Here is a 6,039-nt window from a genome sequence, read left to right as displayed (position 1 = left end):
TCCTGTAACACAAACCAGATTATCATCTGAACAGCAAAAAAATGTGAACCCAGCCATCCAAAAGGTGAGAGGACAAACAATTCTGTCTTGCAACAGTGATGAAGAAGGTTCAGCTGGAGCTAAGGCAGAGAGGCTGGGAGAAGCACAAAGGCCTCTTGCAAAGTTGGTGGAGTTCATGGATGCAAGGATGTGGTTTTTATCCCTCACTAATCTAATTAATCCTACCAGATTTGTGGATGCTGTTCCTACCCTGCATCCTTGCTGATGTCTCTGTCTCTTCCTGCAGTTCCAGGACCATGGCTTTCTATGAAACAAAGCCAAATGGCTACGCTGCAGTAGCCACTCTCCAAACCCAAGCACACCAACCTCCTTTCACCCAGTAAAGAATTAGGGAAGGAGGAATGGGAAAGAGGCAGTCCTGGCTTCTGAAGGCATGTGTGGACAGGGTAGGCATCAGAGTCTTGGTTCCCCTTTCCCAGGGCCATTTTGCTCCCAGCAATGCCCTGTGACCCACCCAAGGACAGATGCCAAATCTACATGATTTCAGCAGATGGCAGAGATGATAATATCACCATTGCAGCAAAACTACATTTGCTGCCTTCGTTATCTTGCATATTTCTAACTTATGAATGCTATGAAATGCCACAAAGCACTAGTGGTATGTCACTAACCACTCCAGCTTCACCACAGAGATGGCAACTCCTGACAGGACTACTATCAATAGTCTGTGAATCATTTTGAGATGAATCAGACTGTTCAAAAATTTAATAGTCATGTACCAGCTTTCTGCTTCCTTACAAATTATGAGTAATACTTGCATTGAACAAGGAACTAACATTTTGAAGAAAAATAATCTCTAATTCTCCCTGTTTTTTCTGCACTGGCTAATATCAGGGCAACAATTTCCAGATTGCTGAATAAAATCCTCTCATGAGAAGTTATCTTTAAATGATGTGAGGGAAAGACCATGACATGAACATTTTCCAAGTAGTTTTTGTCTTCTTAAATATTCCTGCCATACTACCTGCTCCCCAGAGGATGAGGAGGCTAGGTGGCACTGCAGACTAATGGACTAGCTTATTATTGTTGGAATTAATTGAGTTTGGTGATCTTCTCAACAAGCTCCATAGCTAACATAGGTTTCTTCAATCCTCAATCACGAAAGAAACCAAAGGCAACGGGCCTAAGCACATAATTTCTTAAGGTCAGTGCTGGAATGAACAGCCAGTGGGAGAGAACCCACTGCTCAGTCTCATAACTTTGCTTGATGTAATGGAATAAGGATATAAAAATTCTGCTTCAGTCAACATTGCTTCAGACATATATCAGAGTTTGCCTGTTCTGTGAGTTCCTCATATAAATATCATAAACACTAAAGAACACACACTCCCACCTACAGCCATAACCTAACAAAGAGGGATATTTGCTCCTTTCTGGTTAAAAAGTACACTAATAAAAAAGTAAATAAAGTTAAAAATAAAATAATGGAGCATTTTTCTTCCTATGTTGCCTGTGCAGTATGCCAGTATCAGAGGACTATCTATGCTCCTATTAAGAAAAAATTATTTTATCAGTAAAGGTGTTATGCACATATCATCCTGCTGGCTCAAAAAAATATACACAAGACTCTATTTCCACCAACAAAGCAAAAACCCCATAGCAGGCTTGGTCCTCCCTGTGCTTTGCTGTCAGCATCACTTCCCCCACCTTCTCTCTGTCTCACCTGCTCCATACACACACACACACATCTTCAGATCTCTGCATTTTCAGACTTCTCCAGACCAAACACTTCAGCCTTGTTCAAGCCCCTTCCTAGAACCTATTGCCTGTTGATTCCACTCCCTGACTGGCTATTTTATTCCACAAAGATATGTCATTTATCTTTCTGCATCTTGAAAAAACAAGAAGTGTCTGCCTTGCCCTTACTGGCATCTTAGCACAGTGGTAAACACATTCATCTTCTATAGCAACAATAATTCTCATGTATAAAATAACAGCAAGGAAGAATCTGCAGCTCTGAATTAGGGTGAAGATCTTAAAGGACAGATGTTTCCAGAATAGAAGCTCCTACATGATTATTACTTAGAAAATTGCTCCTTACTGAAAAGCCCAAAACAGCCTTAGCAGTATTCTAAAAGAGGCAGAGCACTTGAGGCCAATAATGGCTTGAGATAGGAAAAAAAAAAATCTTCCAGCTTCTCAGATTCTTCGCCTACTTCTACAGTGTAATTTTTCTCTCCTGTTTTATGACTAATATTTTGCTTTGTGTTAAATCTAATGTTATAACATGCCTTAAAATCACATGAGGATTGTATCTTTCAGTCTCCAGTAGACCTTGTCTAAAGAACCTGGGAATTTCAATTTTGCCATCTGCTCCAACAGGATAATGCTGTGATCCTCAAAGCACATCCCACCTGCTACCTTGATTTCATATGCACTGTTGTTGCAGTGACACCTGAATATTTAGTAAAAATTTAAAAATATAATAAATAGTAAATATAAAAAACAGTAAAGGTATTTAGCATCACTGCACTTAAAGAGATAAAACGGTTGTCCTTAAGCTAAAGTTCCAAAGACACCAGTTATACCCATACTGCACTCATTATCCTTCATATGTCTTACTGGAGCAGAAGGATACTAACCTCCTCTTCAGCCCTCCCTTTCTTTTGTCAGAGGGCTGTGAATTCCCAGACCAAGAGCTCTCTTCCTTTTTAACTCCTAATGTCACCCACCAGAGGTGGGGAGTGGCAGAAGGATTACGAAGTGTGCAAGAAGAATTAGCCTCTACATATCACCCCTACCCCTAAACCAGCACCACTGTACTTTGTCACCAACAGGATAAGAAAATAACTTCTGTTTTCTAGTCTAATCTAATTTCCTCCCAGTTTCCTCTTACCACAGAAGACATCTTTGAGTCCCAGAGGAAATACTGGCCAAAGAGCTCATGCTGATGCAATGATTTCAACACATCCTCTGCAAGGCCAGAGGGCAGCCCCTCTGCTTCTGTAACCCTGAAGCAGCCAGAAGAGGGAGATGATGTACAGAGAATCTGATGGGAAAAGGAGGAGGAGAAGGGAAAAAGTCAGAGGCAGCAGCTGAAAACTGACCCTTCCTGAACCCATCCACGCCAGGCTTAGCTTCTTATCTGTTCCCAGTCTGTTTTGATTTGCACTATGAACTTTCCTTAGTCCTTACTATCTATTATTTGATGAAGGGTAGGGAACTAACTGGACTGCTGGCAGAATTTCTTTTTCTTTTAAGAAGTGATAAAAAATTGGTGGGAAAATAAATCAACTGGGTTGTAAATCAATTGAGTTTAAATTGCCAGTCCTTGTTGATCTAGAGACAAAATTTGTCAAAGTAGCCATGGAAATAGCAAGTGCTTCTGGTACTCTTCAACAGCTACAAAGCTCAGTCACAGCACTGCAGCAGCAGCACCTGTGTTCTTTGTGAAACAGACCCAAATGTGTGTCCTACACATTTTCTGCTCACCATTAAATAAGAAAGATGAAAATGGCTTGCAGAAAGCAGCAGCCCAGCACAAACCCTTTTTGGTTTAGATGTGCCTGCGGAGCAAATGAGAACTACACCGCATTGGCACTACCATCAGAGCACCCTGCCTGGCAGACACACCAGGCTGCTCATGCCTGGGACACAATTTTAAATGGGAACCAACAAAGACTGCAATTAATCTATTTATACCAAAGGGAAACTTTATTATCTGAGTGGAAAAGAAGAGAGTTCTCCCAGTGCCAAAGCAGCAGAACTAAGCTATGCTAAGCTCTGCTATAACACAAGGGCATGCTTCTGACATAGCAAGAACTATGGAGTGACTAAGCCAAGGGTATGCCCTCAACAAAAGAAAATGAAAACTATTTTAAAAGACACAGTGTGAAGATATGCTGAAATGAGTGGGTAGAGGGTAATGAAAGAGAAACATGTGATTAAGATTCATCAGGCCTCCCCCATCCTTAAATTACCATCTGAAAAAAAAAAAAACCAAAAAAATTTTCCCTCAGACAAAGCCATCAAAACACATGACATGCCATCAAGGACAGGGACATGCATCAAAGATTCCTCTATTGGTCCCCATTGAAATTGCAAGATTCCTTTTCTCTTCCCGAAAAGAAATGAAATTTTCTTTTCAGGTAGGGAAAAGGAATCTTGCGACTCCGAAAAGAAAGGCTTACAAACGCTCTGGAAAGGAGATAGGATCAAACAACATGCAATTGGCAACACCACAAAATCGGGAGTTTGAGTGCCTTCAAAAAATAAGCTGTGAGGAAATGAGCTGCATTGCAGAGGACCAAAACATGCCAAAACTAAGCTCACAGATGTAGCAAAAGCAGGGGGAAAAGCCAAGGAGGAAGACACAACTTGGAGGGGAAGATATGAGGGACATGGCATGGATACAGAAATAACAAAAAAAAACAGAGAAAAAAATCTCTCCAAAAGTCAAAGCCATGAAAAGGCATGACTTCGATGACAATCGAATCGCAAGATTCCTTTTCCCTTGCCAAAAGGAAATCAAATTTCAATGGGAACCAACAGAGGAATCTTTGGTGCATGTCCCTGCACTTGATGGCATGCCATGCCTTTCGACAGCTTTGACTTTGGGAGAGATTTTTTTCTCTCTTGTGTTTTGTATTACAGAATCCATGCCATGTCCTTCATTTGTGCCTCTCCAAGTTGTGTCTTCCTCCTTGGCCTTTTCCCCTGCTTTTGCAACATCTGTGAGCTCAGTTTTGGCATCTTTTGGTCCTTTGCAATGCAGCTCATTTCCTCACAGACCATTTGTTGAAGACACTAAAACTCCAGATTTTCTGGGATTTTTCAATTGCATTTCATTTGATCCTATCTCCTTTCCAGTGTGTTTGTAAGCCTTTCTTTTTGGATTCCATAAAAAACCAGAAAATCGGGAGTTTTAGTGTCTTCAAACAAAGGCTCTGAGGAAATCAGCGGCATTGCAGAGGACCAAAACATGCCAAAACTAAGCTCACAGATGTTGCAAAAGCAGGGGAAAAAATCAAGGAGGCAGACAAAACTTGGAGGGGAAGATATCAAGGACATGGCATGGATACTTAAAAACAAAAAATAAAGGAAAAAATCTTTCCTTAACTCAAAGCCATCAAAAGGCATGGTATGCCATCAAGGGCAGGGACATGCACCAGAGATTCTTCTATTGGTCCCCAATGAAATCGCAAGATTCCTTTTCCGTTCCCGAAAGGAAATGAAAAGGAATCTTGCGAACTGCAAAGGAAATGATTACAAACACTCTGGAACAGAGATAGGATTAAAAGCAAGAAATAGAAATATTTCAAAACCACCATTGAGCAGAGTCCCCAAGTTTACCAAGATTGACTTAGGACCACAAGAGCACAAAAATGGCAGTCAGTGGGTGCAAGTAGAGCAGGTAGGCAAGAGATGAGGATTTAGGAGAAGGAGTCAGCACAGAGCTGTGGAATCAAGTTGCAGCTATCAGAGGCTTGTTTCCTATATGCAGAAGCGCATCTGCAACCACTCAGGACTGTTAGGGACAATATTGGTACAGGTGCTTGCCGCATCTTGCGGCTCTACTTTTCCTTGACGTGTGTTCTACTGGAACTGTTACAGAGTCAAAATTCTTTGGTAATTTTATCTTCAGATTTACTCAACAGGGGTCATACCCTATCCAGTGTCTGACTTGCTCAGGTCAATCCATAGGGAAATTAATATCTTTGCTCTCATTCATACCAACCTCATCCTCGGAGCATGCTGGCCCAAACCATACTTTGTTCCTTCCTGCAGAGTCAGTAAAACACTAACAATACACAGGTCTTAAAGTTATGATGATCCTTGTACCTGGAGTCTCCCAGTTTCACTGAGTTACACTAATTTCTCAGGTGATTCTCAGGTGAAGGGAGAACATGCATAGGCTCAGCAAGAAACATTCTGGTTTGGGTTTCTGGTGGATACAACATATTTCCTGGAAGGTGCTCCACTATCAGTGCTGCAAGCATGATGCTGTTTTCAATCACCTTCCCATTTCCCTTTTGTTCG

The sequence above is a fragment of the Melozone crissalis genome, unplaced genomic scaffold (assembly GCF_028551555.1).
Source record: "Melozone crissalis strain CALT ecotype California unplaced genomic scaffold, PUWL_Pcris_2 ptg000018l_1, whole genome shotgun sequence".
Classification (NCBI taxonomy): domain Eukaryota; kingdom Metazoa; phylum Chordata; class Aves; order Passeriformes; family Passerellidae; genus Melozone; species Melozone crissalis.
The sequence above is the reverse complement of the archived record's forward strand: the minus strand, read 5'-3'. Positions refer to the sequence as shown.